The following is a 13,450-nucleotide window of genomic DNA, read 5'->3' on the forward strand; positions in this document are numbered from 1 at the left end:
ATATACTGAAAATCTCTCAGCACAAGAGAAAAAGCTAAGACAGGGTTTATTAAGAAAAAGAAATGTTCTTTTCTTACTATTGTCATGACAAGGTTAATGTGGAATCTTTCCTTAACCTGGTAGTGAGGAAGGGCACTGGAGTCACAGCACACATATTTAGTCTATTTCTTTGTCTCTGTCAAGGTAGATCATGCAGGAATGCCCATATAACATGTGAACAATGAAATCATTTGAGAGAACTATTCCTAAAAGTCAAAAGATGATATTTCACATGATCAATTTGACAAAACCTACCTGAGCACAATTCTCAATACAAAAATGCAGATTCCTTTCTTAGGTGATTAAAAGGAGGGACAGCTAAGTATTTCATTTAAATGCATAAATGATTGATGGATAACATTAAAGAGAAAGACATACTATAGACTAAATTTATATATTTAAATTCGAAAGTATTATACTGCACTGGATCATTTCCTTCACATTTTTCCATAAAAACAACACCGCAATTTTAGTATATTCTGCATGTGTCTTTAGTGGTAAATTTGTCTCTTTTGATTCTGAGTGTCCCTATATAACTTTCCCTATGTGCATTTGCAATGACAGAATTGGAGAAAGAAAGGCTGCTTTTCCAAAAAGGCGATGTGGTCCTCCCTTCAATTGTCTTTGATGCTAGTGTTGTCTTTGTGACCTTGTTTCTAGGTCATCCTTTCCAATTAATGTAACTCAAGATAAAATATAGTAATTTGGACTATTGAACCTTCTAGAAAGTGATGTTAATTTCAAATATAACCACTTATTTATTTCCCAAACAGATAACCCATGATAAACTATATTTGGTATACAGATGACACATGTAGAGTAGTTATCAGTAGGGAACTCAGTACTGGTAGAAGACAGAGGGCACAAATTATTGAAGCACATAATTATTGAGTATCTAATATGAACCAAACAACAATAGGTACAGAACAAACATAGACAAATGAGATATAGTCCTTGCTATAAAGGTCCTTGTAGGAACATAAACTAGAAAAATTCCTATGCTGGGGAGAAGTAAATATTTCACAAGAAAATAAGAGAGGGGGGTGATTAGCTACTTGGTAAAAATGAAAAATAACTTTAGAAAATAAACATTTGAATTGGTTAAAGGAGATGGATTTCAGCAGCTTGAGAAGAAAAGGAAAATCAGCCTGGGCTTGAGGAATATGTGCAGCTGCCCAGACAGCCTCCCCAAAAAGTACCTTATGTTCTGAAATCAACAACTTGTTCAGAAGAACTGAGAAGGTAATGAAATCAAGATGTGGTGAATATCCTTTATTTGCCCATCTACATTAAATTTTCATCCTTCTCTAACATGCTGTATGCTTTGTAAGGCTGACTTCCTAATTCAATCAGTTCTTTTGTCCTCTAACTGCTTGTTGGGTTAAATCAATGGAAAACACTGGTAGGAGACCAAAGAAAGAAGAGAAACTCAGATTTTTACTTCTGGGTATTTCTTGTCCTTGCTCCATATATGTGCATAGGACAGTGGCTTCATCCATCGAACAAACATCATGCCGCTCTAAGGCAGCCCTTTCTCTGCCTCCTGGTCCAGGAACCACACCCTCTTCTCAAATTTTCAGCCTTTGGATGGTAAAGTACCCTGCTGTTACTAGTCCTTGGTACTTCACTGTCCCTTATCCTTTCCCTACACACTGCCTACACCCCTGTAAATAGCCCCTTTATAAAATTCTACTTAAACTAATTTTAGTATCCCATCTGTTTTTTTTTTTTTTTGCTGCAACTCAGACTGATAGGCAAGATGAAAAAAAAAAAAGATTTAGATTTTTAGGGTGGGGGTGTCTTAAACCAAGATTATAGAGGAGTCAAGTGAACCAGGATTGAAAACCTGGTTAGGAAGAAAAGGTGTGGGCTATAAATGGCATTCGCTTCCTCTGAGACAGAAAGGAAGAATACACACACACACACACACACACACACACACACACACATTTGTATATATGTATATATAATGGGAGGTCACAGAAAGTCAAAGAAGATTATATTTGAAAGGTTTGATTGCTCTGTTAAGTAGATGGCATAGTAATTTTTTACACATTGAGGGAGCAGACAATAGGCTCAGAAGTTAAGGAGAATGAGAATAATGTTGATTAGCTGTGGGAAAAGGAGTCAATTATTGACAATGATAAAGATTAATAATCAGCTGAGGTTGTAAATAATCCCTAGATTAATATTCTGACCGGTATGGCCTGGCCATTTTCTCTAGCAGTGTCTTGCAAGAGATGTTAGGATCCATCCATTGGAGCCGGGTAAGGGATGAGAACAAGAGAGCGAAGAAATGGAAATCCTGGTAAAAGAGTGATAGAATTATCTCACCATGCGATTCTGATAACGTAACAAAATAAATTAAAATTCAATGACTAGGATAGAAGGGAGCATTAAATTGTCTAAGTGTTTTAAGAGGTAAAACAAGGAGAGTAGTGATATTTAGGTAGAGAGCAGTAGTCAGAGAGTGGATCTTGAAGCTTAAGATGTTGAATGTAAAGTCGTTCTGGGAATGATAATGTCCTAGGACCATAAGAGTTGGTTACTTAAATGGAATGGAGAACAAGAAGAAGGCACAAAATAAATCTGTGACAGTTAAGAATTTGACACCTACAGATGATTGAAATACATAAGCATGCGGTTCAGTTTCAAAGTTATAAGAAAGAGAGTAAGTGGGTGAAGAAGAGCTCTTATAATATCAGCCGTGCCACCTGTGTAAAACACTAACCGTGAAGGCACAGAAATATTCTGTGAAAGTCTTGAATAAGAACAAATGTGACTGGTCAAATTCAAGGTGAGGATTCAGTTTATGGCAATGGGAAGTATTTAGAGAGGAGAGTACCAAGAGTTTGAAACGAGATGCACATGTTGGAAATGGATCTAATGGGTGAGGCCTGAAGTGAATAAGAATGGCAATCTTGAAGATAAAAGCCAACTAAATTTCAGCATTGAGTGAATGTTCTATTTCAAGATTTTGAAGGTGAGCAACCCACAGCCCGCTGTTTTAAGAGACAGAATCGCTACATGAATGGTCATGACCACTGCTGATATCAGCTCCTTTGAAGATCTCTTCTGCCCAAGATGTGACCTTTCTTATCTTGTGAAATTTGGCAAAATAAATCAACTGAGAAAAAAACAATTAGCATCAAGTTTTATCAAATGGGCATCAACATAAGAGAAAGAGCCTCAAGAAAGAGGACCCTTGTCCCATCTCAAGAAATTACTACTACTAGATCATAGAAAAGTCAGCTTTAGTGTTACTTCAAATTTTATTTGGATTGATGAAATGACAACCATAGTGAACAAGAGTCAATAAATGGTCGAAATACCTGAATAAACTGCAGTTAGTGTACTGTTATTATAAACATAGAAAATATTAGTAAAATGGCAAAACTTGCAACACCAAATTTATTTAAAACCAAATAAACCAAAAGTACAACTTATCTTCCCATACATTAAAAGAATTTCTAAAATAACTTCTGTTCTTTAGATAGAAATATAATTTTAGAGTATAATTCTAATTCTGCTTAATAACTAGAGCTGATAAGTAGCCACATTTTGGTCTAAAATCTGTAAGTAAAGAAGGAAATAAATGCTACAAAAAGTTTGAAATATTTAAATTACTACATTTCAGTAAAACTTTATGTGAATAAATTTGAATATCCAATTAAGAAGCCACACATATTCTAGGGATATAGATAATAATTTTGAGTTTTTTTTAAAAAGTTGAAATGACAAATTTATGACAGTCCTGGTATGGAAAGTAGCAATGAGAGGATTATTTTACCTTGTTTTCTGATGTCATGGGTTTTCACTCTGTGTAAGAAAAATTCAGACTTGTCTAACAGGGAGATGGGATTCTTAGTTTTTACAAAGCTTGGTATATCAGTCATACGTACACCAAATAGCACCAGTTTTCTATTCCCTTCTTTGAAGACACTGAAATATATTTGTTTTTGTCTGTATTAAAAAAGAAATCTGAAAGCAAGGTCTTCAAAGACTTTGAAATCACATAAATTTGTATTAAAATGACTGATTGGTATTATAAGACTCTAGGTAAATTATATAAATTTTTGAATCCTCAGTTTTCTTAGTAGTAAAATGAAAATAATTCCTACATCACATGATTTTTAGAAATAAAATGGGATAAACTAATGAAAATATCATCTACAACCTTGTCATTTGTTAAGCATTCATTAGTCATTACTGGTCCTCTCCCCCTTTTGAGGAAAATGGGTTAGGGAGAAAGCCACAGTCACACATTTATTCAAAATAAATGCCTTTGTAAAGAATACTTTCATTCATTTTTAAATTCAGAGATATAAAAATAGAATATACTAATAAATATAAAAGAGCATAAGTCAAGTATAAAGCATGATTATAAAGTATTATATTATGATAATTATGTATTTATAGCATAATAAAAATAATTCCAATAGAATTTCTTAATTCTCCCACCTACTTACACGAGGAGATTTTTTTTTTAAATTTTTTTTTAACGTTTTTTTATTTATTTTTGGGACAGAGAGAGACAGAGCATGAACAGGGGAGGGGCAGAGAGAGAGAGGGAGACACAGAATCGGAAACAGGCTCCAGGCTCCGAGCCATCAGCCCAGAGCCTGACGCGGGGCTCGAACTCACGGACCGCGAGATCGTGACCTGGCTGAAGTCGGACGCTTAACCGACTGCGCCACCCAGGCGCCCCGAGGAGATTTTTTTTAAAGGAGCTAAGAGTAGTGTCCTAAAACCATCCCACAAGTAAATCCATAGAGTAGACTAAGGCAGTACAAGAAATTTATTACAGAGTGTGCACACTAGCATCTTTAAAATAAAGCTAAGTACTTCCATTTTCAAAAAGGCAGATTAATGCAGAACATGTAATTGTATTCTTATCATGATTTCAATCCAATATAAAAAACAAGGCTTTCTAAAAAGTGTTGCCTGCTCTGACAGTAAGGAACTTGTTGCTCAATTCCCTCAAGGCAACTTCTCTATTCAATTAAGGATGCTTTCAAGAACTGTTGCAATTTTTGGTACATTGCCTTTTGGGGGACACATAGAAGATCTGCTTCACCGATGCATTTTGTTTTCAATTTCTCTTAAAATTCAATTTAGTGTAATAAATCATGAAGATTGGTAGTACATACATAAAGGAAAATGATCATAATTTGGAGAAAATACAAAACAACAAGGAGGATTAAGCTCAATGTTTCATAAACTATCAAATTAAATAGTAAATTAAGTAATCAGAAATGCTTTATTTAGCCTTATTAGAAATACTTCTGAATCAGATTGAAAACTACACAACTATTTGAATATTAATATATTTGCAAAATATTTTAATTTTTAAAACTAAAACAATCATCATTTTATATCTCATTTTAGCAACTGGCTTCACAGTGCCATATTAAGTAGCCAATTTGTCTGTATAAATGAAACAACATGTGATCTCCAATTCATACAACGAATAAAATGATAAAAATATTTTTGGAAATCAAAACAAAATTCATAAATAAATCTTAATCTATGCTATGAAATTTTACTCTTGAAAAAAATATAAATTCCTCTGAAAGAAAATATTTACTCTTATTACTTTCAAGGCTGAGACTCACATAAAATGAGTTATTAGATCTGCCATATATTTAGTTTCTGTCATTTACTGGCCTGACCACAAAGTCCTTGAGCATCATTACCTTTGAATAATGTGTTGGCAAGGTAAGAAGAAGGTAGACAAAATTGGGAGCCAGAAAACTTTTATAACTTAGAGCAAGTCACTATGCCTTTATGGACCTAATTTTCCTCATCCATTAAAGAACATTTTAGATCAATAATCCAAAAGCTTTCTGCCATATATGGAACTCTAGAAGTATTGTGTTTTATGAAACATAATATAGTGAAAACATAACTTTGTTTAATACTAGCTCCATCTTATCATTTGAGCATACCTAGAAGAAATAACCCAAATGCTTATTCCACAGATATGTTTTGAGAACCAGCAGAACTAGCATGTATAATAATAGATTATAAACTCAGATGCACTACTACATTAGCTTAGATATTATAAACTGCAATGCTCAATATTTATGAATATCCACTGGCAAGCAGAATAGGACATACGAAAGGTCAACGACTAGGGCAAAAGCTAACAAGCCCAAGGTGTCAGATTAAAGTTATATACCTTATTAAGTCACTCTATTTTGTTAAAATATGGACAAAATTTCCTAAAGTATACTCATGAATAGAGAATAAATGACCCTACAGAGTAAAGAATATGACATCTTTGAACTTGTACTAATTCATTCTTAAGTATATGTTCATACTTACCATGATTTTGATATATGAATCAATAATTATTTGAGTATAACTACATTCACATAACCCTAGTTAACCTGCCAAGAACCATAAGAACACAATCAGAAGCTATAATCCAAATAACATAAACAAAAATAATTTTAACTAACTCAACTGAGACATAAAAGGACCTTGTTTCACTTGTACAAAAGCACCTCATGGTTTTACAGATCACTGAATTTTTGCAGTTTGAAAGGGATGAACTGAATAAAGAATGTTAAGTGGTATAATTATTTCTTTTAGTCTCAATTGACAAAGACTAACTTAATTTTAATTAGCTATAGAAAAACCTGGCTTAAATACTATTGTTTCAAAGCTGAATGACATTTATCTAGATTTATATTTAATGAAACAAATAAGAAAAATAAAACTTTGACCAAAACATATTCATGCATTAATTCAATCACTGGATTTCATAGTCCTTGAATATTTATATGCTTTTTGAATAAGCCTATTATTATATATCACACACTAACAAATATATCCTTTCTCAATCAAATAAATATCTATGTACACATGAATTCAGAAATTGTTTTGTTTACTCCATTGTTTAAAATTTTAGTGTTTGTTAAGATAATACATTAGTTAAGGTATTTCTATTGCTATAACTGTGTTAGTAAACAGTTAAAAAAGAGAGAAAAAACTATAATACTGTAACAGTGTCCCTTATTATAACCAATTATAAATCTTAACATCTCATAAAGATTTCCTAAGTTGGCTTATGTATTTTGTTATGTGGGTTAGGGTATAATATCAATTTATTTTTGATCAGCTAGTAAAGTACAGCATGTAAACTATGATCATGCTATGCACAATCAGAAGTTTTAATAATTTATTAATAGTTACTACAAAGGTAATACAGGATAATGGTTTAGGGGGAAGGCTCTGGAATCAGACAGACCTAGATTTTGAATACTGACTCCTACATTAGCTATATAATTTTGAGCAACTGAATCTAAATTCTCCAAGATTCTCTTTCCTGCCTATAAAATTGTTAAAGTAATATGACTCACCCCCAAAGAATCTCCCTGAAGATGAAGTGGACAGGACAATGTTGTGCTCCCAGTGTTGTCATTAAAGGGTGGCTACTATTATTTGCACTTCCACTTGATGACATATCATTTGTAAGATATTTGCAGATTCCATATCAGAAGAAAAAAATGGATTTTCTCACTGTGTCAATGGAGCACTCCACTTCTGCACTTTTGAATCACTAAAGTTTGAAAGTGCTGTGGCTAGTGAAAATGAATGCATATCTGGTACCTTGATATTTAGTCCCCACAAAATATAAGAAAGACAAATTGATTTATTTCTTATATGAAATCATATGGAAAACTTCTGGAAATATTACTATATGTGTGTTACCTACCTAGACTAGCAAATTCTAAATTTATCTTAATTAATATGGGTAATAAATTATCTATTTTGGATGGTGAAGCTATTCTTAAGCACATAGAAAATTAAGTACAATGAAACAGAGAGAACTCATTTCAAGCATCTAATTTTAAATCACAGAACACTAAATTAAGAAAAGAAGTGATGATAAAAATAAATAACTAAAAGAGCATGGGGTGTTATTCAAATATGTGTTTTATTTAGGAGGGACTGCCACTTATTCTGTATTAAAACATTAATCTATGCAACTTCTTAGTGTTTAAAGCTCTCATAGTTATTATTTTAAATACTAACAGATATTTTATAGTCTTTGAAGAAAATGATGGTTTGAATTTTTAAAAAAATTCCAATTCAAGTAAAGAGAGAGGCTGAGACCGTTTTCTTCTGGACTCATGAAACAAGAAATCCAATCTATACAACTAGTAATAAACCTACTGGGAAAACTGATAGGGTAGTGGAAAAAAAAACATAAAATTGGTGCAATCTATACAACCCAGTTTCAGGAAGAGAAGAAAGAGAAAAATTGCCTGAGAAATTTCAAATAAAAAGCATGTTTGATAAAATAGAAGACACATTAAAAGGAAAAAGTACCCCACAACCCAATCCGACTGAGGTAATAAGTACAAATAGTGTAGAGGATTTCCTAGCTACAGTAGGATCCCCAAAATAATAGATAGATAGATAGATAGATAGATAGATAGATAGATAGATAGATAAGAAAGGAAAAAGAAAAAAAAACAAACATAAGCAACACAAGTAAGTAAAATCTAAGTAAAATCTTCAGCATGCCTCTGTTTTTAGAATACTATCAGAGTTCATTTTAAACTCAAACAATTCTGAATACCTCTTCTATATTTATGGCACTTAATTCAAGGCTCTTTTTAAGTAGAAATACTCACTTTGTTTGTGCTATGATTTATTGTGAAAGCATTTAGGTAATTCAATAGCCTTTGCAATTTCACAGAGACTAAGACACTAATCTTATAAATAAGAAATTTAAAGCATAACTGTTAAGATGACTTATATAACAGATATTTGAAGAAATATGGGGTTCAAATAAGTTCCAAGCAATGTAAAAAAATAAGAAGGTCTAATATAACACGTCAAGAGTCTTAATGAGTGCACTGTATTTAGGAATGTGATAAAACTAGATGCAGTGAATTCTTTCATTTATGTATTCATTTTTCCAACAGCTATTTGTTGTGTCTCTATTAAATGATGTAGACACAGACGAATATATATCAATGAATAAGATGTGACATCTGCCTTAACAGAATTCAAAGAACAGTGAGACAAAAGCACATTAAAATTTCAGTGTTGTGTGGCAACAGTTATGATAGTGGTACACACAATATGCAATGAGAAGAGAGGAGAAGAGTGATTTGGAGACTGACGCAGTGGAGAAGAAAGTAGACAGCATTTCAGGTCAAGAATTTAAGAAACAAAACAGATGAACATAGGGGAAGAGAAGGAAAAACAAGATAAAAACAGAGAGGGAGGCAAACCATAAGAGATTCTTAAATGCAGAGAACAAACTGAGGGTTGCTGGAGGGGTGTTGGGTGGATGGATGGACTAAATGGGTGATGGGAAATAAGGAGGGCACTTGTTGGGGTAAGCATTGGGTGTCATATATAAGAGACATTTATCATATATAAGATGAATCACTGGGTTCTACTCCTAAAACTAATGCTACACTATATGTCAACTAACTCAAATAGGAAGGAAGGAAGGAAGGAAGGAAGGAAGGAAGGAAGGAAGGAAGGAAGGAAGGAAGGAAGGAAAGAAGGAAAAGGAAGGAAGGAAGTGAGGGAGGGAGGGAGGAAGGAAGGAAAAATTAAGAAAGAAAAAGAAAGAAAGAAAGAAAAGAAAGAAAGAAAGAAAGAAAGAAAGAAAGAAAGAAAGAAAGAAAGAAAGAAAGAAAGAAAGGAAGGAAGGAAGGAAGGAAGGAAGGAAGGAAGGAAGGAAGGAAGAGAAGAGAAAGAAAGAAAGAAAGAAAGAAAGAAAGAAAGAAAGAAAGAAAGAAAGAAAGAAAGAAAGAAAGAAAGAAAGAAAGTAAGTTAGTAAGGACATATGAAAGCAATTTATTGGTGGAGTTTGACAACTAAGTAACAATTGAAACACTTTTCTGGAGGAGCGCAATCTCTACCTTTGCCCTTGAAAATAAAGACTGCTAGGAAAATAAGAAAGACCCAAAGAGGACGATTCCTTATGTTGCTGCTCCTTAGGCGCTAAAGTTATAAGCATAAAGTGTACCCAAGCTGTAGATACAAACATGACTAATCAGGGTAAAATATGTGATAAACAACAAAGATGCTTAGAACATTTGCATTTGGGGATTGGGGGAAGCTGACTGTTCTCAAGGGAATTCCAGTGAACAAATATAGAAGACAGTGTTTCTTTGGCACCATTTCTAATGCTGTCATATCAGGCTGCCCTCCTCTTTTTATCCATCAACTTCTATAAGCTCCTGGTGCTTAAGCCATTTTGTTCTTATGTCATTTTATTCTGTCTGTTAATAGTTTAGTGACATTGACAGAAACACACAGTATTTTTACTAGAACAGTATGCATGTTAGAATGCATTAGTCACTGTATGGGAAGTCAGGATGGATGGGATGGGTGTGTGATGCCTCTATTGGGACAACGTAATTCCATTAGCAATTTTCAAACTGAGTTCTGTGAGAACATAACAGGTGCTTTACACACATAACACAAAGAAATGTTAGCAATATTTTCCTCTTTAGTGGATTTTAAATCCGAGAAGAAAAAAATGTATTCATATTTCTACAGCTAGGCTTATTCCATAATGTTTATCCTTTTTAGAAATGGTTCCATTCTTGATAAATTCCAAGATGCAGTCTGCAAAATCACCCAATGCACTTACTTGTTACTTTTGTTCATTGATGTATCAGAAGCATTTACCGACTAACTGGCAATCTATGTTGAAAATGAAAAGCTAGATCCAGTGCTTTTCAAATTGTAATAGAAACAGAAAAGACAAAATTTGGACATTTCACTATGGAGATTATATAAGCAGCTTTGTTTCTAAAGATAAAAAAAAAAACTATGTAAGATGAATCCCTGAATGATTTGAGAAATACCCAAAATGTACTGTTCTAATTTTCCCATCTGCTACAAAATAACTACAGAAAATGGCATTTTTATATTATGTTTCAATGATAATAAAATGTATTTGAACATACATACATACATATATATTATATATGCATACATACATGTACATATACACGATGCTATATCTGATTTGTTAACCTCACACTTAATATTACTATGATAGATGATAGAGACATAGAATAATGTTCTCATTTTAAATGTGATATTTTAAATTTTTATTTTATTTTATTTTAGAGAAGGAGAGGGAAAGAGCATACAAGCAGGGGAGAGGGGCAGAGGGAGAGAGCAACCAACTGAATCTTAAGCAGGCTCCACACTCAGTGTGGAGCCCAAAGTGGGGCCCATCCTACAATCCTGGGATCATGACCTGACCAGAAATTGACCTACCGAGCCACCCAGGCTCCTCAAAGATGATATTTTTAAGCTGAGTATTATATTAAAAAATGCAAAATGAAAGCTGTTTCTCTTCATCATTACTTTGTATTTTTCTTCTTGTTGTTGTTTTAATGTTTATTTATTTCTGAAAGAGAGACAGAGTGCATGTAGGGGAGAGTCAGAGAGGAAGGGAGACAGAATCCATGGCAGCCTCTAGGCTCTGAGCCAGCACAGAGCCTTATATGGGGCCTGAACCCACGAACTGCGAGTTCATGACCTGAGCTGTAGTCAGACACTTAAGTGACTGAGCCATCCAAACGTCCTGTACTTTTTATTCTCAATCAGATAAAGTTTTTTATATTTCTGTTTCATCCACTTGTGAAGTAAGATCATTACTAAAATGAAATTGTTTATTATAGTTATGAGTGTATGCAAATACCATTTTACTTCAAATTTAATTGGTGCATTAAATTATACCTCATGATTTACTATGCATTATACCTCACGATTTACTGCTGACATTTGGGTACCTATCTTAATTGTTAAATTGTTCCATAATTACTGAGTTTGGAAAAACTTTGATCTAAACAGCCAAAGCATTTCTTCTTGAATGTAACAGCAAATATCAGTAAAAAAATACTTTATTTTATTTATTGTATCTAATTTGGTCCACATGACTCATTCTGGCCAGTGGAATGATGTGTGCATTCCTGAGCAAGGTGGTTAAGTATCCAATGTAGCTTCTCCATGCTATTTCCTTTTTATCACTGGCAGGTAACAACAGACATGGTGATCTTAAAGCCACAAGATCACTGAACCACAAAATCGACGCAATCTGGGGTCCTGAGTTGTGTGGAGGAGGGTTTATGAACCTCATCAAACTGTGAAGTGAGAAATGAACTTTATTGTGCTAATCACTGAGATTTGAGGGTTGTTACATCAGTTAGTGTACCTTAATGAAAATATGTAACTTATGATTATTAAATACTATTATTTTTAAATACTATTGGAAGTGAATGAGATTTTCAGCTATTTTTGCCATAAGATATGGCCCACAGCACGTAGAAAAAGGCCATTCTTCATTAATAATATGCTGTTCTAAGTAAAGGCACCTTAACAACTTCAAATTACCCATTAGTTTATTTACTCCTCTCAGTAGCCTTAATGGGCTGATAGTATCATTTCCCTCCATTTTAGAGGATTAAAATAGGACTTATAGTCATCACTTTTTTTCTCTTGTTTGCACAAAGATAAATAGCGAGAATAAACTCACAACTTCTTATACCAAACTCCATGCTCTTCCATTAAGGTGTTTCCTTTACATAGTCTATAATGGCGTCTACACACACGTGTACATACACACACTGCAAAGCAATGACTATAGTAAGAACATGTATATGTTCATTTCAAGTGAAGATATATATTACTCTCTGACCAGAATGTTGTCAGAAATCGCAAAAACTGAGATTCTCATAATTCTGTGATGTACTCAAATGTGGCCTTTCTGAGAACATGCATTCACTGAACACACACTGATAAGAGGGTTTCGATATATATATATATATTATATATATATATAATATATATATAATATATATAGAATATATTACATATATATTGAATATATTATATATATTTTATTTAATATATATATATATATTTTTTTTTTTTTAGTTTCTTTTTGGTTTTCTGATTCCTTTTCCTAAATGGTATTTATCTCAATCCCTAATGACAATCCTCTTTCAAGAATCTCTAACTTGATAATAACAATAAAAGCCTCAAGATAAATAAGCTAATATTCTTTTCCTCCATGTCATGGAAATAAGTCCAAAACCTAAACATAATAATATTGGGTTTAAAATTAGGACTTCAATAGACAGAGAGCTTTGTTACACTCCTAACTTTAAAAAAATAGCTATTAGAGGCAACAATAATAGATTTTAAAATCATGACAAGGTGAGAAAAGCCATTCAAAAAGTTGGTTGGAGGATTTCTCTTGAATGAAGAAAGAAAGAAAAATATGGAATTGAATCTTGTTTAAAAATTAATATTTAGCAAAATTACTTTGGGATACTGATTTTTCCCCCTATGGCTGAAATGATAGCTTAACTGGGAATCACTTCACAGAAAGATAAAAGTGAGAGAGAAACTA

Source organism: Neofelis nebulosa, chromosome 5 (genome assembly GCF_028018385.1).
Source record: "Neofelis nebulosa isolate mNeoNeb1 chromosome 5, mNeoNeb1.pri, whole genome shotgun sequence".
Lineage (NCBI taxonomy): Eukaryota > Metazoa > Chordata > Mammalia > Carnivora > Felidae > Neofelis > Neofelis nebulosa.